The 23,045-nt window shown below is 38.4% G+C and overlaps 1 long non-coding RNA gene across 3 annotated transcripts in view; it reads right to left on the bottom strand.

Annotated features, from left to right (window-relative positions):
* LOC102976472 (uncharacterized) overlaps window positions 1–23,045 on the bottom strand; it is a 127,814-nt gene that overhangs the window by 37,883 nt on the left and 66,886 nt on the right. The window contains exon 4 of one of the 3 annotated variants that reach the window (XR_003681302.2): window positions 15,558–17,081. The exons of the other annotated variants lie outside the window; for them this stretch is intronic. This is a non-coding gene — a long non-coding RNA (uncharacterized lncRNA). Of the gene's footprint in view, window positions 1–15,557; window positions 17,082–23,045 lie in introns of those variants that run through there. 3 annotated transcript variants of the gene reach the window in all.

Below are 23,045 nucleotides of genomic sequence, written 5' to 3'. Positions count from 1 at the left end.
GCCGCGGAGCAGCTAGGCCCGTGAGCCATGGCCACTGAGCCTGCGCGTCCGGAGCCTGTGCTCCGCAACGGGGGAGGCCACAACAGTGAGGGGCCCGCTTACCACAAACACAAAAAAAAAACTCCCAATGGTGGTTAGAAAAGAAAAAAAAAAAACAAAAAACTCTAATTTAATTCAGCTCTTTTAGGGAAAGGAGTTAAGCCTAGATTTGGAAATGTCAATTGTTACAGAGTTGAGTCAATGCTTATTACAGATAAAATACACATTCATAAAATGTCGCTAAATTTGCTGTACTTTTTTGCCATTTTGTATCTTCTCAAGCAACAGATATTGAAAGTACAAGACACAGCGTGGGGGCAGGGGTCTATTAAATTCTCTGACTATAAAAGGAACTGTTGCTCTACAAGCACTGAGGAACCGCCAGTTTTAAGCAACAGATTCTTACTTCATGTCAGCTGGAACTGACAGTACAGTCAGTGCCCTGGATGCAAGGTGGGGATGAAATCTCCACAGAACACCATTCCTGCTTCATGCACCACTGCAGTTCTGCTACCTGGTGTATATGAGACCCGCCATCTTTGAATTTCCTGCCCTCAGACTGATTAATATTGACATACACATATATGCATGTCCCTACATATAGATTCATTCTAAAGGCAGATCTTGAGAAGGTCATAAATGAGACAAACTTGAAAGACCATAGACAAGGTCACCCATAGACAGACCTGGCCAAGATAGTTAAGATGCCACTTCAGTCTGACTCTTTTATCTTATGGAATTCAACACCAAGAGGCAAGGCTTTCAGTCCTAGCTCCAGCTGGCCACGTGTAAGTAAATGAAAGCAAGATGCTGTTTGCCACACTGCGTGAATGTGTTTAGAGCTTGGCACCAGCAAATTTATGTTCTATTTTTGTAAACCTGTTTGTAAAATACACCCTCTACTTGACCAAGAGTATAATGATGTCTACAGCTAAAACTACCAACAAGAGGAAGGTCTAAGGATTTCAGAACTAAACAAGCTATTGTTCTGTTGGTTTTCTTAATCTACTGCTTATTGTATTTAGTGTCTTCCTCATAACAGGCACCATATTAAATGCTTTTTATTGTTTATTGTCTTTATTATACACAACATCACCTATATAGCATAAAATGCTATTGTCCCCATTTTAAGGAAGAGAAAAATGAGGCTTAGAGAGGTTAATTAAACTGCCAAGGTAATTAGTTAGCACCTTAACTGAGACTCACAAACAGGTCTGTCTGCTTTCAAAGCCTGGGTATGTATTTCATAACACCATTCTACCTGACTACTTTCCAGAAACTGCAGCCATCTGGTTTGGGGCATCGTGGACACTCTTTGATCTTTTATAAACATTTCTCATTTGGAAATGCTGACTATTCGTGTCACCTTCAAATAAAGGAGCATCAAGGATGTCAGAATTATAAGATCATAGACCTGGAAAAGGCCTGAAAGCTGAACAGTGATGTGGTGGACTCCATCACTCACTAACAAGAGGTGGACAAGTCAGTGACTATAACTCAGTGTAACCATCTCAACAGCCAACTGGACTGTAGACTCCGAAATGAGTGTTATTTTCCGAAGTGAACATATGCTGTAATGTATCAGTTTTCGGGTGTTTATTTTTAAAATCAACCACTTTACTGAATCCTCACACCTAGCATGTGCATTGTAAACAATAAATCCAAGCATCAGTTAAGGACAACGCTACATTACTAATTGTATCATAACCAAGATAAACCATTCTTCATCTGAAAAAACTTTCCCGTCTTCATCATATATATTTTTTCAATGACTAGAACATTAAGTCTTTCATTGTGGACCTGTATATTTATATATATTTATTTTATGTATATTTGGTAGATTTTGTGTGTGTGTGTGTGTGTGTGTGTGTGTGTGTGTGTGTATTTTTACTGGTTAAGTCAATTTTAAAAATCACTAGTCAGTTCTCTGTGTTTATGATAAAGGGTTTACCTTCTCATCAGTAGAAGTCATTTAGTTATTTGGAAGCTTTTCAATTTTAAATAAATGTTGATATTTTCTTCATCTTTTTAAATAATTATTTGCTTTGAATTCATCATTAATCCATTTATATTATTCTTACCCAAGTAATTTTTTTAAAACAGAATTCACTTAATATTTGTGATCAAATCTGATAATCATTGTTTCATGCAGTCCCCACTGAGTAAAAGATTATTTAGTATATGAACAAATAATTAAAGCCAAATTATTAGTTTTTATGCATTCGAAGTATTTTTTAGGAACAAATATTCATACTAAACATAACCTTAAGCTTAAATAGATACCTTAATTTCATAGAATATTCATACATAGTAATAAATGCAAACTATATGAATATTTGTCATTTTTTACTTTCTCAAATTTCTCTCTGGAAACTTTTTAAATTTAAGAAATTTGTTAAAGTAGGTTAAAGCATGCTACTTTTCTCTTTTCTTGTAAATTGCATTCAGAAATAACATACATAAAGAAAAGTTCAGAGACCATAAGTATAACACCCAATGAATTTTCATAAAATGAAGAGACACATGTAACTTGCACCCAGATCATGAAACAGAACATGACCAGCACCCCAGGGCCTCCTTCCAGTCACAACCTTCTGAGAGTAACCACTAAGCTGACCCAACCCCATAGCTTCATTTTGTCTCTTTTCATATTTCATATAAATGGGATAATCCAGTATGCACTTTGTGACTGTTGCCTTCCTTCAATATTGTGCTTCTGAAATTCATCCCCATTGTTGCATACAGTTGCAGTTTGTTTATATTCATTGATGTATAGTACTGTATCGTAGAATATACTACAATTTATTTCTCCGTTACACCGCTACATGGCACATGCATACACCAAAACATTATGCCTATTTATTTAAAATTCAAATTTAACAGAGCCTCCTGCATTTTGCCAGGTAACCCTAATCCTTGCCAACATTTACCATTGTCAGTAGAAGTGCCTACTTTCTTTAAAAAACAAACAACTAAAACCACTTGCTACCCTTGCAGAATTGCATCTACAAAATAAAAGTGAATAGTTAACAGTTGTTCAGTTCATTTGAATGGACAGGAAAACTGGTTTGTTCAGGAGTATCTCTTTTTCCAGAAAAAAAAAGGTCCATTTTCTGTAATGAAGTATGTCTTTTAGCTATCTACATTTATTAAATCAACTGGAACATGGCCAAGTCTTTATTTTTGATGTGTAAACAGCCTTAATTGTGTTAACAGTTTGCTTACAAATATAGATGTTGTAGTTATAACAATGTTTATTATTTCAATGAAGTCCTTTTATTCTTCAAAGCATTTTACAAATTACAAATTAAGCCCTACAACAGCCCTTCACCACCACCCCAGGGAAAAAGGGAATACAGTCCCAACGTCAAGATATGAACCAACTGGTCACAGAGTAAATTTCAAACCTAAAACCAAAGATCTGGTCTCCATGTTCCAAATACCAAGCTCACATCAAGGGAGAGCATTAATATTCCACCTAACAAAAACTATTGCCATTCTGCTTTTCCATCTAAAAATGGGAAAGAGAGTTGGGGGTCAGGGAAGGCTGAACTTTCAACAAAGTGCTTATTTTCTTTCTTAGATATAAGCCTCATCAGCAAGGTTTCAGCCTCAGTAAAGTTCCGATTTGTTTATTGATTCTAAAAATGTGTACATATCAAGACCACCAGGTTCAGACAAGTGATAGCCACAAAAAGCCAGAAAAATATAGATTCGTGAAAATTTAGGGGGTGTCCAGAGGAAATTCTAATATTAAATTCCAAATGATCATTTGCTGAGGAATTCTGAATTAGAAATATTCTGCTGTTATCTTCCAGTGTGATTACTAAACTAGTACTGAAAATTACAGAACTAGTACAATAAGACTGGTCTAAATTTCTCTCTTGACTTTCCCAGCCACAAAAATCTTGGCATGGGGGAACACTGTCCTAAAATGACTATTGTTCAGTCCAGATCCTGAATGAAAGTGGGACTCTGAGGTTGTGTTGGGAACAGTTGGGATATTTCTGGGGAAAGCATTTCTGTCTAATTCCATATTTGTCTTCAAATATTAACCAATGATTTATGAAACTTTCCTTGACAACTAATATTTTAAAAAATTGAAATTGTGTATTGTCCAGAGTAGTTTTCACCCTGAATTATCTCCTTAGTTCCTCTGGAAATATCTTCATCAAATTGCCTACACTAAGGGACTTTTTTCCCTTTCTTTGCACTTCTTTCCTATTGAATGAAGGAAAATGGCCATTTAAAATGTAAAAATGTTAAGTCTAAGTATGATTGGTGGCTATGTACTGAAAAATAAAAGCGTGAGATCTAGAGGACATACAATTGGGGTTGACAAAACATAAAGTTTTGTTCACAAGTGCAGAAAGTTAGACAAAATATATTCTTTAAATGAGCCAAAGATACACTATTGGGTAAGGAAGAAAAGTTGGCAAAGAGTCACAAAATTAAAAAGGGAGAGATTTTTTTTAATGGCTACCTTTACACAGTCAACTATGATCCAGTATGGACAAAGAAAAATAAGTTTATTTTATTAAGTAGACAGCTGTTTAGCTGAAAAGGGGATTTTTAAGAGGTGAATTAGTGATGTGCCTTCAAGTCCATGAAAGCTTTAAAAGGTTCCTATTTACCCCACAAAACTGGTCATCCTCCCATGACCCCCACCCCTGCCATCTTCCTCATCCCCATAAATGACCCATCCATTTCCTCATGTCACACACCCAGGAGTCATTGTTAATTCTCTGTTCCTCATTCTTCTCCTCATGCAATCCATAGCCAAACATTGTTTTTTCTATCTCCAAATTATGTGATAAATTGGTCCACCCGTCCATGTCCTGACCTACACCTCCCCCTGTTCAGGCCCCTGTGATAGCATCAGGGCAGCAGACTCCTACATGCCCTCCCTGCTTCCATGCTGCCCATTAACAGACCATTCCCCATGTAGCAGGCAGGGCACCTTTTAAACTCTTATTATTAGGTCATATCACTTCCTGACCTTTTTTTTTTAATTAAAAAGACAACTGAAAAATAAAAAACCCTACTGTTCAATCAAACTTCTTAGTACAGCCCATAAGGAACTGCAGTAGCACCATCAAGATACATTTGCTGAGTAAATAATACATACAATAAAGGAGGATTTTTAAGGGAGACTCCCAAGGAAAGAAATAAGCCCAGGAGAGTAATAGCAAAAGATGGGTAGGGAGGCAGGAAAGATGATCCGTAAGTGTGTACATTCTAAGCAGTTCATTGTCTGGTCTTTGTGATCAACTCCCAGCAAGGCCCCTGAAACTCTTCTATCTTCAGACATCGTCTCTGCTTGCCCTCCCATCCCATTTCCCAGACTCCACACTCTGGTTCCATTACTTCAAGGTACTGACTGAGGAAGCCAGAGTCTTTTGGGGGTCTTATCAGCCAGTTCCCTGGGTGCCAGGGTCTCTCCCTGCTGATTGGCACCCTGCGTGGGGGCTCCTTGGTCTGTGGGGATGGTGACTGCTGGGCTGGACCACCAGTGATGTCACGAGCCTTCACGGGGCTGCAAGTGGCTGAGATAAGACCAGGCAGATCTCAAGAATAACAGAACATTGAGTAGAATTCCTTGTGCTATACAGTAGAGGTCCTTGTCAATTATCTATTTTATATATAGTAGTGTGTATATGTTAATCCAAACTATATGAGAAAAGAATCTGAAAAAGAATGGATATATGTATATGTATAACTGAATCACTTTGCTGTACATTTGAAACTAACATAACATTGTAAATCAACTATACTCCAATATAAACTAAAAATTAAATTAAAAACGAAAAAAGAAAAACCAAAAAAAGAAAAGAATCCAGAGATTATCGAGAAGTCTTTTCTCTTAGCCACACCTTCACTAATTCACACTGAGACGAGATTAGACACTAACCCCAGAAACATGTCGTCATCTACTATTTGCCATCTGTTGTTTATAATACACTTCCCATTCCTAACATTCCTAACTGTGTGTTCAGTTATTCTCAATTATTTGCTTACCGTTTTTGCTTACCGTTGTATAACTTGAGTTAGGGAATCCCTCCAAGTATGTCACTACAGTTGGATATCTGAATTGAGAAAACACCAATTTCAGTTAAAGTTTGGTGTGCACCAGGTCAACGGTAAGCCTCACAAAATGCTGCCCTGACAAGTTTAATTCGTATCTGAGTGTACTGTGCCTTTTTAATGCCATCCATCCAGCAACAGAAACTTGACATATAAATGTTAGGACTAACAAATATAATTTGTGCAGGCGTGTGTGACAATTATATGATTTATTTGTCGACAACTACAGGAAGGCCTATTTCAGTTAAAAAAACAATAGCATATCATTAGAACTAATGTAAAATTACAAAACTAAAAAAAGCAATGCAGGAAGGACTGATTAATAATCATTAGTGTCGGGCTTCCCTGGTGGCGAAGTGGTTGGGAATCTGCCTGCTAATGCAGGGGATACGGGTTCAAACCCTGGTCTGGGAGGATCCCACATGCCGCGGAGCAACTGGGCCCGTGAGCCACAACTACTGAGCCTGCGCGTCTGGAGCCTGTGCTCCGCAACGAGAGGCTGCGATAGTGAGAGGCCCACGCACCGCGATGAAGAGTGGCCCCCACTTGCCACAACTGGAGAAAGCCCTCGCACAGAAACGAAGAACTAACACAGCAAAAATAAATTAATTAAGTAATAAAACTCCTACCCCCAACATCTTCTTTAAAAAATAATAATAATCATTAGTGTCAATTTGAAAATGTGTTTTCAATTCTTGGACTGTCTCATAAGAACAACAACAACAAAGTAAACAAATTTAAAGGTGACACTAATAAATTGTGACCTGGCCAGATATATTTTAAGTACTGTTAGAAAACAAGGACAATCTAAATATATTTATTTAAAATCAATGGTTGCAACTTGAGAAAACAGTGTAAACATTACATGGAAATAAAAGAAATCAGACAGGAACTTCATTTTTATTCCCTATTGTCCTTTTAGATGTGCTTTGTGGGGCTATTTCTTCCCATGACCCTAGAAGAAAACTTGATCAGCCCCCTTTATTTTTCTGGTGCCTTTTATACAACATGAACAGCTTGTACTCCAAGTCACATAGCAGTGTCAGTTTCAGATTTAAAATGCCCCATGACATGTAATACGTAAAGCTTTCATCTTGTTTTAAATTTTAAAGAATGTTTCATGACCCCCAAATCTGGTCCACTGCAGAGAGGAAGGCTGCAGTTGGAGGAGGAGATGCTGAGGGCACATTCTCTCTTTCCCCATCTAGATCTTCCATTCCTCTGCCCGCATCCAGTAGCCCTCCAAGGTTGGAGCAAGGAGAGGAGAAGAGAAAAGGAGGCAGGGAAGTTCTTGGATGCTACTGTCCGAGAACAGGACCACGGTGGTCTCCGGACTTGACATTTGTTTAAAGCTGACTTTCTTTCTCTTGAATATTTCTGTGGGTTTTTCAGATACCTTTCCCCCTATTGGTAGGGATTTTGTACTTGCAGTGCCTTCCATCTGGGCAAATGATTCTCTAGTCCAACCGGTTGCCGGAGCCTAGTGTCTTTCTGCTGAGGAAGCCATGCCCCTCCAGATGGAATCCTGGGGAGGAAGTGAGACAACCCTACTCTGGTTTACCCTAGTGAGAAAGCCTGGTCCATAAGAAACACTCATGGGTCCTGTGCTCCTACAAACTCTGAATGCAGGTTGATCCCAGGGATGCGGGAAGCTCTCCCGTGGTTCACCATCACAGCAGCGGGGCAGTCGGTCACTCATCCTATAGATTTCTAAATTTGAGTCCAACACCAGGTCACTCTACCTACCAAACTGCAGGGGCCACATATTAAGCTGTCCAAATTGTCCCCTTAAAATCAATCTCCCTGGGCTTTAGGTAAGAGACAACCATAGCTCTCCCCCAAGGCTGGGGAGGACTTGCAGCAGCACATAGACAGATGGTTTCAAAAATCCTCTCCTCTAATCTCCAAAATCTGTCTGTTATAACCTTAATGTGGGTGGGAAGGATACATGATTAATGAGACTGGGCTTTGTCCATATCCAACCTGTTCTTCACCCTCATTTTGGAATTATATACATGGAAATACATATATATGTATATGTATTTCCATGTATATATGTATATGTATATTCATGTATATATGTATATATATATACATATATATATATATATATATACACACACACACACACACACACAGTTCTCTCTCCTCCCTAGGCATTTGAGGGGGATTGGTTCCAGAACTTCCCCTGGATAACACAGTCCACTGATGCTCAAGTCACTTTTGTAAAATGGCATAATATTTGCATATAACCTACAAACATCTTTAAATCATCTCTAGATTACTTTTATTTTTTAAATTTAGATTACTTTTAATACCTAAATACAATGTAAATGCTATGCAAATCATTGTAAGTACACAGTAAATGCTGTGTAGTTAGTTTCCGAGTGCAGCAAGTTCGGGTTTTGGTTTGGGGAACTTTCTGGAATTGTTTTTTCCAAATATTTTTGATCCGCAATTGGTTGAATCCATGGATGGAAGGCATGCAGATATGGGGGGCTGACTGTATATTAATTATGAGGGGCGGACTTTAGCCAGTATTTCCATTTTAATAACCTGCTGCACTAATTTTTTTGAAACATTCACTGCTGAGGCTGGTTAGACTCTCCAGGTGAATCAGCCGCTGAATATGCCTGGGGGGAAACATGCTGCCATAACATACTAGAACATGATTCCACAGGCTATCAAAATGTCAGCATAGGTCTACTGGAGGCAAAAGGAGAAATTAGATTAACTTATTAGACCACTCCCAACTCCAGTGCTATGATCATGACCAGGTGATTCAACAGAACACCGATGGAAGAGCCTACAGGCTTTTCTGTAACTCAGCCCCAGGTCCATCCCAAGACCACCACCAACTCCATCTTTACTGCTCCTCTCCCCTAACACTGGCAGGCTCCCTGTTTCCCAGGGAGCTAGGAAACATACCAGCTGACTCCAAGGACACGTTCGCAAGTTGAAGACAAGATCAGGCTACCAAACACCTTGGGCAAACAAGAGGATAACACCAGCAGCAACCACAAAAACTGGAGAACAGTGAATGTTCTTATAGCCCTGGTACCCTCCTGAGGAGGCAGACGGAAGTTCTGGTATATTCAAGCCCCTACCTTATATTCCTGAGAGTAAAACTCTCTGCACCTTTGGTGGCCATATAATTTATCAACCATAATGAGGCAGTTCTGAACAACTTGTATGTGGAATCTAAAAAAAAAGGTACAAATGAACTTATTTACAAAACAGAAATAGAGTCAGATGTGAAAAACAAACTTATGGTTACCAGGGGGAAAGGAAGGGAGAGGAATAAATTGGGAGATTGGGAATGACATACACACTGCTATTTATAAAATAAATAATTAATAAGGACCTATTGTATAGCACAGGGAACTCTCCTCAGTAGTCTGTGTAATGACCTATATGGGAAGAATCTAAAAAAGAGTGGATATATGTATATATATAACTGATTCACTTTGCTGTACAGCAGAAACTAACACAACATTGTAAATCAACTATACTCCAGTAAATTTTCTTTTAAAAAGTCAAGTCCTTTATGAAGTGTCTTTATTGGTGAAAGTACAAGTGCAAATGGGTTAACAGTCTGCATAACTCACTGCCAAACCCAAGACCAAAAACTCATGTCTGAGAATTTCAATGTGAATACCCTCATTTGATTTTTACATGAAACCACATAATTACAGGATTCCTGCATCTTTGGAAAATACTAGCTCTTCCTAATTGATCTTTTTCTCTTAATGCAGAGAATTTGCCCTTTTAAATCTTCCACTTTCAACTGTTACAATCATTTTTAAAGGATTTAAGCCTAAGCTATTAACTATGGCTTCAGAACATCAGTCTGAAAGATGGGAAGCAGAAATATGCTTTATGTATAACATATCTCAACTAGATAAGAAGAAAACATTATCAAGTGTAATACCCACCACAGTTAGCCAGTTTACTTCCTAAGCCTTACCGAACCTTGAACTATACCCACCTAAAGAAAATTCTGGTGTTATATTTCTCATTGTTATTTTCTTAAAATAAATATTATATGGATCATTTATTTCAGATGACCTTTTTTTTTTTTTTTTTTTTTTTGCGGTACGCGGGCCTCTCACTGTTGTGGCCTCTCCCGTTGCGGAGCACAGGTTCCGGACACGCCGGACTCTCAACCACTGCGCCACCAGGGAAGGGAAACCTTTAGATGACCTTTAACATCAAGTTACTTTTCCTTTACGCAATGTGTGAATATCATCCAAATGACCTCATTAATCCTATTAAATTGGAGGGTTTTGATTGAGAGGCTTGAATAGGGAATGTTTTGTCCTTTGAAAAGGATAATGGTTTATTAATACCAATGGCTCAGTTTCTGAATTAACATGGAATGATGTGAATATTTCACATATATACAGCTCATTAAATGGATAAACATAATCACCATTCCATACTAAAATAGCAAAAGGTTGCCCAAAGAATAAAAATTCATTTTCTTATTTATCATTATCTTCCTCAGCCTTTCTCCTTAAATTCTATACATACCTTCCGGTAACAATGGTTCTCCAGTTGTTAGGAAAGTTCCACTTCTCCCTCATAAATGAGGGGGAAAAGTACCTTTTTACTTTAACTAAAATTTTACATGGTATTTTACAATTTTCAAAACATTGCTTATATGTTTGCCCATTTAAAATAGCACTTTGTGAAGGTCAAAAAAATTAATTTTCAATGGTTCAATGTAATATATCTCATTGGATCCTTACAACCACCTTGTGAGAAAGATATTATTGTTGTTTTACTTAGTAGGCTGATTTTTTTAAAAAACATCTTTATTGGAGTATAATTGCTTTACATCGTTGTGTTAGTTACTGCTCTATAGCAAAGTGAATCAGCTATACATATACATATATCCCCATATCTCCTCCCTCTTGCGTCTCCCTCCCACCCTCCCTATTCCACCCCTCTAGGTGGTCACAAAGCACCGAGCTGATCTCCCTGTGCTATGCAGATGCTTCCCACTAGCTATTTTACATTTGGTAGTATATATAAGTCCATACCACTCTCTCACTTCGTCCCAGCTTACCCTTCCCCCTCCCCATGTCTTCAAGTCCATTCTCTACATCTGCGTCTTTATTCCTGTCCTGCCCCTAGGTTCTTCAGAACCATTCTGTATGACAGACTCTAGGTCCATCCACCTCACTACAAATAACTCAATTTCGTTTCTTTTTATGGCTGAGTAATATTCCATTGTATATATGTGCCACATCTTCTTTATCCATTCATCTGTCGATGGACACTTAGGCTGTTTCAATGTTCTGGCTATTGTAAATAGAGCTGCAATGAACATTGTGGTACATGACTCTTTTTGAATTATGGGTATATGCCATATACCCATATGAGTATATGCCATCATCAAAAAATCTACATACAACAAATGCTGGAGAGGGTGTGGAGAAAAGGGAACCCTCTTGCACTGTTGGTGGGAATGTAAATTGATACAGACACTATGGAGAACAGTACGGAGGTTCCTTAAAAAGCTAAAACTAGAACTACCATGTGACCCAGCAATCCCACTACTGGGCATATTAGACTGATTTAGAAAGGTTAAGAAATTGACACAAAACCATTCAGTAAAGTGCATGCCCAATATTTAGGTCCCAAATCTTCTAATTCCAAATTCCTTTTTTTTTCCTACTCTGATGTGTTAAATGCAATACATAGCTCAGGGCTTTCACGGTGTCTTGTGCAGAATGTTCAGGGTCTAAACAAGCGCAAGAACCACTGAGATTACCTTTATTTAAGTGCTGGAAAACAAATTATAAGGACAAGGAAAAGAGAAACAGAAGGAATATAAAGAGTCCCATTGTATTCTTGATCAGCTGGGACTATCAAACCCCCCTTTGTGGGTGGAATCAATGCACAGAACTACATGGCCTCTCAGACCATCCTCTTTCCCTTTAATTTGTGTTTCCCTTTTTCAAAAATGGATTTTTTTTTTCTAACTGATGTAATGATGAGGGTTACATCTAACTGCTGACGGTCAGTTCTTCATAGAAAAAAGCTAGAATCATCTAATTCATCTTTGGAATGATCTTGATTCACACATGTCACTGGTCCTATCAACACACCAATGGTTACCAAGTAGAACCAGCATCAATAACCTGCAAGGCAGACCTGCCAGCATTTTTAGGCTGCCTGCCAAGAATTCAGACTCACAGGTAGCAACAAGCACATAAAACCTGAGTGTTCAAGAATTGGAAAATAATAGATCTGAATCAATCTGACACTTCTTCAAACCTTCTCCAAAATTCTCAGCCCCTTCTCTATCACATCCCCCATAATAGAAATCCAGGGCTGCACAGGAAAAGAAATGGAAGTTCAGATGCATCTTGTCTACTCAAACAGAAGGCATCCTTTGCTAACCCGTCATTGTATAAATAACATACTCTCTTCCACTAAGAGATCCCTGCTCTGAAGAAATGTTAAGAGTGACCTAGTCTTTCACATCTGGACAGCATATCTTGGCAATATAATGTGAGAGAATGGTCCTCAGAAGATGGAAACATATTTAGAACCCGCACATTACAGGTAAGTTAAGCACGAAGGAAAGACCTAAATTCGCTTTGTAAACTAAATTGGTAAAATATGTTCTATGGGGGGCGCTGGGCATAGTTGTTAAAGTGACAGACTCAAGATACAGAGAAAGCTGATAATTCTGAGCACAATGCATTTTACTTCCAATTTTCATTTTTAAAGATGTGTTTGCCTGACTTTTTTCAGACATGTCTAAATGTCTCTGCTCCTGGACCCTGAGGATGAGTACCAAATGTTTATGGCAGGCTAAAGTGACTGTATCTTTGGAGGATATTTCCCCGTTTCTTATTTAAGGCACTAGTAATTAATCTGAACTGTCTTTTTTCAGACATAGAAGAACCAGATTCTCCTTTCCTTCCTGTCCCCTCCGCACCCTTGCAGGAGAAATGCGGAATGCTTTTCCTGTCATAATAACCTTCTTGGATTTTTGAATTGTGTTTTCTTATGAATCTGTTAAAGCTTCAGGCAGTTTGAGATCTGAGGTATCTGAATGGCAGGAAGTGATTTACTAAGATATATCCCCAGAGAACAAAGATTGGAACACAATAGTGATTTTATTAATAATATGAACACAGATTTTCTACATATAAATCACATCAGCATATGTTTCTAGGCTCAATGCCCATAAGCTTCCAATTTAGACTAGAAAGTAAAAAAAAAAAATCACATTCAACAATCTTATATTGTAGATTTTGATATGGAACTAGTGAATTTTGTTCAACAAAACCATTCACCTCTAGGGAAAAAACCTAGTACAATAAATTGACTAAACCCAAAATATTCTTATGGCAAATTGTTAAAATAGTTTCAAAGAAAAATCATGAAAAAAATAACATAAGAATTCTCCCATAAAACACAAGTCTTAGATTCATGCTAATTTGTGGTGGGTTTGACATTTAATAGTACATTTCTAGTTAATTGCTTTACCAAAATCTCCCTTGGGCCAACTGTCCGGATAATGCATTCCTTGCTTTTTAGTCAAAGAAGGGAGAAAGGGGGAGAAAAAAGCCTGACATCTAGGTTTCTTCAAATTATTTACTAAAAAATTTTAAGCAGCTGTGAGGTTAAGGATCTGAGCTCATTATTTATTTATTTAGAAACATGCATCTGTATCCTACTAGGTGTCAGAGACCAATAAAGACCTACCTGTCTTTAAGGAATTCACGGTCTAGTGGGAGAAAATGGCATGTAAACACTTAGAATATGATGTGTGAGTGCTAGCTCCAGTACCAAACACTCCACAAACAACTCCATTCAGGTTCTCATCACCTCCAGAGATAAGGCAATTAATAACAGTGTCTCTGTACACAGGAAGCACAGGACTCTCTCGTAAACATTTTACAGCATTATGTTAAGGCTAGAGTTAACAATTCAGATAGATATTATTTGCTCCATTTCACAGATAAGAGACACAGCTTTACCTTGTACACTATTGGTGGGAATATAAATTGGTGCAGCCACTATGGAGAACAGTATGGAGGTTCCTCAAAAAACTAAAAAGAGCACTACCATATGATCCAGCAATCCCACTCCTGGGTAGATATCCAAAGGAAATGAAATCATTCTCTTGCAGCAATATCTGCTCCCCATGTTCACTGCAGCATTATTCACAATAGCCAAAACATGGAAACAACCTAAGTGTCCACGAACAGATGAAGGGATAAAGCAGTGTGGTTTGTAAATAAAATGAAATATTATTTGGTCAGTAAAAAGAAGGAAAGCCTGCCTTTTATGACAACATGGATGGACCTTAAGGGTAATATGCTAAGTGGAATAAGTCAGAGAAAGACGAATACTATTTGGTCTCACTTAATATGTGGAATTTTAAAAAGTGAAACTCACCAAAGCAGAGAGTAGAATGACAATTGTCAGGGGCTTAGAGGTGGAGCAAATAGGGAGATGTTGACAAAAACTGCAAACTTTCAGTTATAAGATGAATATGTTCCAGATATCTAAGATGGAAGTGTTAACTAAGCTTATTGTGGTAATTATTTCACAATTGTATACATATATCAAATCATCACGTTGTATGCCTTAAACTTACACAGTGTTATATGTCAGTTATATCTCAATAAAGCTGGGTGAAAAAAACTTGCATTTCAATGCAAAAGCAGCCATAGTTAACTAACCTTATTGTGGTAATCATTTCACAATTGTATACATATATCAAATCATTACGTTGTACGCCGTAAACTTACACAGTGTTATATGTCAATTATATCTCAATAAAGCTGAGTGAAAAAAACTTCCATTGCAATTCAAAAGCAGCTATAGATGATACATAAATTAATGTGCATAGCTGTGTTCCAATAAAACTTTATAGACACTGGAAAAATAAAAAGAAACACTGAAGTCCGGAATGTTTAGATCTTTGCTGTTCAATGGGTACAGTTTCAGTTATGCAAGATGAATAAGTTCAAGAGATCTGCTGTACAGCATTGTTCATATAGCTAACAATATTGTATTGTGCACTTAAAAATTTAAGAGAGTACATATCATGCTTAACATTCTCACAATGATAAAAAAAAAATTTTAAGGAAAAAGGAAAAAAAGAGATCTGCAGTACCATGGGGAGTGGACAGAAATGGAAATGAACTCAGTATCTCATGTCTTGATGACAGTGAAGGGAGAAAACAAATAGCAAAGTACAATGTCAATACACAAACTTCAGTGTATTTTCTCTACACAACAGTAAACAATCAGAATTGACATTTTTTGACTAATGAATTTTTTATTGAAATATACTTGACATACAATACTATGTTGGTTTCAGATATTCAGAACTGAAATTTTAAAAAATACCATTTACAATAGCACACAAAAATGGAATAATTATAAATCTAGGAAAATATGTACAAATCTATGACCAGAAAACTATGAAACAGTGTGGAAAGAAATCAAATAAAATCTAAGAAAATGGAGAGATATTCTTTAAAAGAAAAAACAAGCATATTTAAATCAATTGTCTAAAGCCACATAGCTAATTGTCTTGAAAGCCAATACCTGAAGCTCCTCTGGCTTGACATTCGTGCTGACTTAACTAAGCTCTGTGCAAATGTCTCATTGTGGATAAAGCAACCTTCAGTAGCCCTTTTGTTGTATTACTGCAAACTGTAAAATATTGTTTCACCAAGGGAAACCCTTACTGAATTCTCAAGACAATTTGCTTTTGGAAAATTATAACTCTTTATTCCACCAGAGCATAAATTATAATACATTACATAGTCTTAGGACCTAAGGCTCCATTTTAATGTGAGAACTAGAAGTGAAGAACTTCTAAACACCGGGAAGTGCCTTTTTACCTTATTCTAGAGTAGCTCCCTTATGTATCCCAAGATACCTGAAATCTCCTGCAGCTATTTGAGCTCATGTAAAACTAACCCTGCAGAGAATCATCAGGGTTTGTAGCAGAAGTTTAGAAGCATGTTGGTTAGATATTTAACTAGCTGAATTAGATGTTCAATTAGTTACTGTTAATTCACAGGTTCAGATGAGACAAGGCTTCCCTCAGTGGGTCCACCCATCACTCAGTTCCACACTAAACCAAGTTTACAGATGGGATGGAGCCCATCATGTGACCCTTGGTCTCCAGTCACAGAAAAACTTAGAGTCCATCTTACTGGGAGGCCTCCTTTCCTCTGCCCAGGACCCCAGGGCAACCAGGATGTCTTGGAGACCTTCCTTCAACAGACCTAGACAGCCATAGCAAATAGATCCACCTTCTATTTTCACTGGTTTCTTGAGAGGAATTTACAGATGGGTCATCTGTTCCCTTTAAATTCTATAAAATGTTTCTGAGTATACAGTGCAGGGTACAGCCACCATTTTCTAAATAATTACACATAGTGATTTCCTTACCTTGCCCTAAAGGGGAAAATGTACACACCTGCAGCAAATTCACTAAATGTGTGTTCCCCAATTATGCTTATATTTAGAACTATATATTCTTTTTCATGTCTTAAATATGGCCAAGTTAAAGCCTACATTGTTTTGGCTATTGAAGATACTAATAAGTGAGAGAAAAAGAATTTTGATTGGTTTCATCCCATAATACTTATAAGGGAAAAGTTTTCCTCCTATTAAGACAGGAGTATTACTTCAGTGTTTCAATTATTAGAGTATTACTTTCCAGTACTTTTTTCCTAAAGAAAAAACAGGTCTCATAGACCTCACTCTTCTGTCCCTTTCCACTAATAGTAGAATTACCAGAGGTTTAGTGTTTAATTTGCTAATTGAGTTTCTGGTTGTGCAGGTGTTGGAGGATGTAAGGATGATTCCAGCACAAAAACTGGTTGGTCCATTGATGGAAACAGTGATCATAGGAGGAGAATCATTCTGAGGCGAAGATGAGAATCAGAAGCAGAGAAAGATCTAGACTGGAATAATAGATTTGGGGGTTATTATACAAAAGATGCTGAAGTGGGCTCTAGAATTTCTACCTCCCCCTGCCACACACACATACACAAAACATAGGGCTGTCCTTGCCTATGTAGGTGAGGCAGAGACCTCATTCTGATCAGTGTGTTGGACAGATCTTGCAAAACGTTACATTCCTAGTTCATACATTTGCACCCTACATGGGATGGAGTCAAATGCATGTAGTCGTGCTAATTCAATTGTTCTCACACTAAGACTAAGGCATATCCAAGCACATCTGAGAACAGGCTATGTGCACAAGGGCCAAAGGAGTCACAGGGGAAATTACCAAGGTTAATTGATGCTAGGTCCATTTCACGATAAGAAGCCAAATAAAAGAGGAAGATTTCTGAATAAAATATGTGCCTGTTGTGCAGATTACCCTGCCAGTCTTAGGGACACATGCCTCATGTCCTAAGTTGAGACAGGTTTATTAAAAGGAAAGAAACACCCACAGATACTCCATGGTGCTTTGAGAGCACAGATGGAGCCACGCTGGGGCAATGGCTTTCTCAGAACAACCTCTGTGCAGAGGTGAGCACCATGAACAAGAGCCACCAGCCGTCTTGGCATGAGCTTTGCCAAGCCTCACCCCTGCAGTAGGCATCCCAATTGGCAGTGGTGTCTTTTCTTTTTAAGATTTATTTTATTTTTTATTTTTTTATTTTATTTATTTTTGGCTGCATCGGGTCTTAGCTGTGGCACGCGGGATCTTCATTGAGGCATACGGGATCTTTTGTTGTGGAGCGCAGGCTTCTCTCTAGTTGTGGCATACGGGTTTTCTCTCTCTAGTTGTGTCACTTAGGCTTAGTTACCCTGCGGTATGTGGGATCCTAGTTCCCTGACCAGGGATCAAACCCGCATTCCCTACATTGTAAGGCGCATTCTTTACCACTGGACCACCAGGAAAGTCCTAGCAGTGGTGTCTTAACAGGTGAGAATTAACGATGATGCTCCCAACACAGACCCTAAAACCTTAATACCAGGTATCAGGGTCATCAGGAAAAACAATATGGCAGTCTGTTCTTTCCAGTGTGAACCACACCTGAAAAGGCGGTAAACGGCAGATGCCACGTAGCACCCAGGAAGCATATGAGAAATTACTCCATGTGGACTTCTAACACTGTGTAAGAGGAATTTGGGAATCTGGAATTTTCCGAATTTGTAGAGGTAGCGCCTATTTGTTACTTATTTTCCTCTTAATTTTACTCCTAAGCCAGTGTGACTTCAGAAGCACAAGTCAAACTGAAAAACAGGGCTACACAAGTAAAGAAAAATAAACAAATTTTGTAACTCCCACCATTTCCCCATGCATGAAGAAGTATCTATATCCAGTCACCCCTCATAATGCAGAAGTTTCTGATTTTTTTCCTATGAAAATATTAAAAATGACATCACAGTTTCTTTTTCACCCCCTGGCAATGAAATGCTTACAGCAATTGCTTGTCTCTTAACCTCTCTTGTAGTCATACGGGCCCCTTTTGCTTCAAGACAAGAAAGAAGAATCTTGTAGGATCCTGCTTTCTAATATTCATGGTTATCAGAAAAGAACATGTCCTTGGAGAATTCAAGGTAAACCTGAGACACAATAGCAGGCACTGTTCTCACAGCTAATTGGGGGAATCTGGATGGTGCCCAGGTTTGAACCACACAGAAGTAATTATTCCTTTCCCTTCACAGATAACTTTAGAAAAGCATTCCCTTACATTTATGAACTTTTCCCTGTGCAGCATGAGAAATGCAGGAATGTAGCTCAGCCTGCCTTGCTTAGAGGAGATCTGTTTCCCAAAATTGAGTGCATTTGTTTAACCTTGTTTCCAAAAAAAAAGTTGAAAGTTTAGCTCAAGATTTGCTTTTGGGGAGTGGAGGGATGGAATTTTATCAGATTAGTGGGAAAGTAATGGTGAGTGTCTGCCAAAGAATCATACTGCTTTCTTTTTTTAAAAAAAAAAAACCTCATGCTGATTTTGCAGTGGGAAGTCTGCCCATATGACAAATTAGTCAAGATGAAATGCAGTGGTTTGGCCTTTCTGGAAATTTAATTCTCAGGTTTTGAAAAATCTGGGGAAAACAAGAAATCTTATTGTTAAAGGACAGTAAATTAGCATAGTGGCAGCAACCCTGGTAAGAAAAGCTCGTCTGCAAACAGGAAAGAAAGTTTGTAGACATTTTGAAGTGGAAAGGTTGCTTATAAAACAGCCATTTAAAATAACTACAATGGAGATAATCTAAAACATGGAAAGAAAGAAACACAGGAATAAAGGGAAGAATGAGGAAATTATGTCCAAGGAACTGAAAGTCCTGTATGGTTTTTATCCTTTACTTCATTTTGCCCAAATGTCAGGAGGACCCAGGTGCCTTTGGCTAAGATTTTAAACAGAGTTTAGACCAGAGATAAAAACTTAAAGGTAAAAAATCTGAACCAGGGAATTCCTTGGCGGTCAGTCCAGTGATTAGGACTCTGTGCTCTCACTGCCTAGAGCCCAGGTCAGGGAGCTAAAATTTCATAAGTCACACGGTGCAGCCAAAAAAAAAAAAAAAATCTGAACCAGAGGAGAGAATCAGAAAAGAAGAAGCAAGGTCAAGAACATAAGAGGTGAGAGCCAGGTGGCCAAGCCAAGGTCAGGAACACTTAAAGTCAAAGGACAGGGACAGAAAATCACCAAGTTCAAGCTCACTTACTAAAAGAGGGCAAGGCCAAGGAGTGCTTTAACACTGGCCTTTTCAGACTTTTCCAAGGAAACCCTAATGATAGAGAAGAGTAGATTCACACCCCCTAGAGATTCTGAGACATTTAGGCAGCATTTGTAAATATTATACAGCTTAAAAATTAATGGAAAAATTCACATTTTCTCCATACAGTAGATTTGTTGTTTTCAATATAAAGTTAATATAAGATCAATTTCTTCCACTGAGCAGTGGCTGCACTTCCACATGATGTTGGACCCTCACCATCCCTAGGACTCAGGACGAAGCCTGCTTCATCCACAGCCATCAAGGTAGCCAGTGACTGCAACTGTGTTTGCTACTTGGCGCAAAGGGCGCCAAGTAGCAAGCACAGTTGTCTCAGCGACTTGTCTCAAGGCCACAAATAATGTCTGCTACAAAATCTTTTTCCAAATGCCATGGAAGCCATATAAAAGGGTCAAACAAAGGAAAATGTGGAGACATATGCAGCCGTAGGAGCACAGGGTACCAACTTCTAGCTGTCCATGTCCCTGACCCACGTCAAGAACTCAACTTTTGAGTTCTTTGATATATGAGTGAAAAAAAAGATGTAGAATCTAAGAGCTAAAGGCAAATTTTTTATAGGAGAAGAAACCAAGTCCAACAAAGAAGAAATTAACAAAAATTATAATTCACATCCTGATATATCAAAGCTGTTTTTCACAGATTCTCCATTTTAATAAAGGAAAGGACTTCCCTGGTGGCGCAGTGGTTAAGAATCCGCCTGCCAATGCAGGGGACATGGGTTTGATCCCTGGACCAGGAAGATCCTACGTGCTACAGAGCAACTAAGCCCGTGCGCCACAACTACTGAGTCTGCACTCTAGAGCCCACAAGCCACAACTACTGAGCCCATGCGTGGCAACTACCGAAGCCCGCACGTTCTAGGGCCCATGCTCTGCAACAAGAGAAGCCACCGCAATGAGAAGCCCACTCACTGCTACAAAGAGTAGCCCTCGTTCACCGCAACTAGAGAAAGCCCGCACGCAGCAGCCAAGATCCAACACAGCCAAAAATAAATAAAAAATAAGTTTTTTTAAAAAGAAAAGAACAAAAACAGGCTGGGTGTGGAATTGAGTTTGGGTGTGGGTTACCCAGAAGGTAGTAACCTAGGCAAAGTCAATGAACAAAACTTTATTGGGGCAAGGGTGGGGGTTGAGATGAAGAGTTATTATGTAATGGAAATAGGGATTTAGTTGTATAAAATGAACAGTTCTGGAGATGGATGGTGGTGATGATTGCATAACAATATAAATGTATCAATACTTAATACCACTGAACTGTACACTTAAAAATGGTTTAAAATGTGATACACACGCGCACACACACACACACACACACACAATGCAGTATTATTCAGCCATAAAAAAAGAAGAAAATCCTGCCATTTAAAATAACATGATGGATCTTGAGGGCATTATGCTAAGTGAAATAAGTCAGACAGAGGAAGACAAATAGTGTGATCTCACTTATATGTGAAATTTTAAAAAAACTGAACTCATAGATACAGAGAACAGATTGGTGCTGCAAGGCAGGAGGTGGGGGGTGGTGAAATGGGTGAAAGTGGTCAAAAGGTACAAACTTCCAACATGTACAATGTGGTGACTATAATTAAAAATACTGTATTATATATTTTAAAGTTGCTAAGAGAGCAGATCTTAAAAGTTCTCATTACCAGAAGAAAAATTTGTAACTGTGTGAGGTGATGGATGTTAACTAGACTTACTGCTGTGATCATTTTGCAATATATACAAATATCAAATTAGTATGCTGTACACCTGAAACTAATATGAAGTTACATGTCAATTATATCTCAATTAGGATGGTAAATTTTATATTACGTGTAGTTTACCACAATTGAAAAAAAAATCTTTATGGGAGAGTGCAGTCCAAGGGAGCAGGAATAAGGGAAAGGGGGAGCAAAACCAGAAGGGAGAGAGAGACAGAACAAAGAGGCCAGCGATACAGGGGGCTGGCTGCTCCATCCTGCAGGATTGTCTTAGGAACTTCATGAGGGGAAGGGAAAAGCAATTAACTCCAGACTCCACCCTGCAGGTTGGACACAGTTTGCCTCACAAAGTAATCTCTTGTATGCATCTGGGGTACACATCAGTAAGAATCAACTGGTTTCATTGCCTGAGGCAAGACACAGTTGAGTTACACACGCGTGTAACTGGTCAGAGCCCTGTGAAATTGATTATAGCAGTGGTGGCTGAAGGAAGAGACAGATGAGGCCATAGGGACGTGAAATGATGTTCAGTCCACAGATGAAATACAGAAACAAAGGGAGACAAAAATACTCTAAGTAATGCTCTGATGCAATGCTAAGCAATGCTCCAGTTTTGAAATTATCATTAAATACACTACTTTACAACTTCTGATCATTTGCCTACCACCTTTTACCATAGCTACATACCACCTTTATTATTTTATTTTTTTTTATTTTTTTAACATCTTTATTAGAGTATAATTGCTTTACAATGGTGTGTCAGTTTCTGGTTTATAACAAAGTGAATCAGTTATACATATACATATGTCCCCATATCTCTTCCCTCTTGCATCACCCTCCCTCCCACCCTCCCTATCCCACCCCTCTAGGTGGTCACAAAGCACCGAGCTGATCTCCCTGTGCTATGTGGCTGCTTCCCACTAGCTATCTATTATATGTGTGGTAGTGTATATATGTCCTTGCCACTCTCTCACTTTGCCCCAGCTTACCTTCCCCCTCCCCGTATCCTCAAGTCCATTCTCTAGTAGGTCTGCATCTTTATTCCCATCTTGCCCCTAGGTTCTTCTGACCATTTTCATTTTTCTTTTTTTTTTTTTTAGATTCCATATATATGTGTTAGTATATGATATTTGTTTTTCTTTCTGACTTACTTCACTCTGTATAACAGATTCTAGGTCCATCCACCTCACTACAAATAACTCAATTTCATTTCTTTTTATGGCTGAGTAATATTCCATTGTACATATGTGCCACATCTTCTTTATCCATTCATCTGTCGATGGACACTTAGGTTGCTTCCATGTCCTGGCTATTGTAAATAGAGCTGCAGTGAACATTTTGGTACATGACTCTTTTTGAATTATGGTTTTCTCAGGGTATATGCCCAGTAGTGGGATTGCTGGGTCGTATGGTAGTTCTATTGGTAGTTTTTTAAGGACCGTCCATACTGTTCTCCATAGTGGCTGTA

The sequence above is a fragment of the Physeter macrocephalus genome, chromosome 9 (assembly GCF_002837175.3).
Source record: "Physeter macrocephalus isolate SW-GA chromosome 9, ASM283717v5, whole genome shotgun sequence".
In the NCBI taxonomy this organism is placed as follows: Eukaryota; Metazoa; Chordata; class Mammalia; order Artiodactyla; family Physeteridae; genus Physeter; species Physeter macrocephalus.
Note: the sequence above shows the minus strand (reverse complement) of the source record. Positions and strands in the feature narration are given on the sequence as shown.